Source organism: Cariama cristata, unplaced genomic scaffold (genome assembly GCF_000690535.1).
Source record: "Cariama cristata isolate BGI_N322 unplaced genomic scaffold, ASM69053v1 scaffold23673, whole genome shotgun sequence".
Classification (NCBI taxonomy): Eukaryota; Metazoa; Chordata; class Aves; order Cariamiformes; family Cariamidae; genus Cariama; species Cariama cristata.
In genome coordinates, this window is record NW_009610526.1 from 21,402 (window position 1) to 21,724 (window position 323).

At 66.3% G+C, this 323-nt stretch overlaps 1 protein-coding gene across 1 annotated transcript in view; it reads left to right on the forward strand.

Moving 5' to 3' along the window:
* TM6SF2 (transmembrane 6 superfamily member 2) overlaps nt 1-323 on the forward strand; it is a gene marked incomplete at its 3' end in the record, with an annotated part of 3,385 nt that overhangs the window by 383 nt on the left and 2,679 nt on the right. The window lies entirely within an intron of this gene.

The following is a 323-nucleotide window of genomic DNA, read 5'->3' on the forward strand; positions in this document are numbered from 1 at the left end:
CACCGTGGGTCTTGGCTTCCTTTGTGCCTTTTAAATCCTGTTACCGGCCAACAGCCGCGCAGCAGGGTTGCTCGGGCTCATCGCACAACGCAGAGCGTAACGGGGCTCGGCGACAGCCCCAACCCCGGGGATCGGGGTGCTCGCTGCCTCCCTGATCTATCGGCACCTCTCCAGGCCAGAGGGACGGGACCCCCGGTGCTGGGTGTCCCCTCCATACACAGCCGTGCCTCCCCGAGCGCTGGGGACACCTCAAAACCCTGCTCCCCCTCCCAGAGCAACCCCCTTGCCAATTTGGCCGCTGGCACGTCCCACCGTGGCCGATG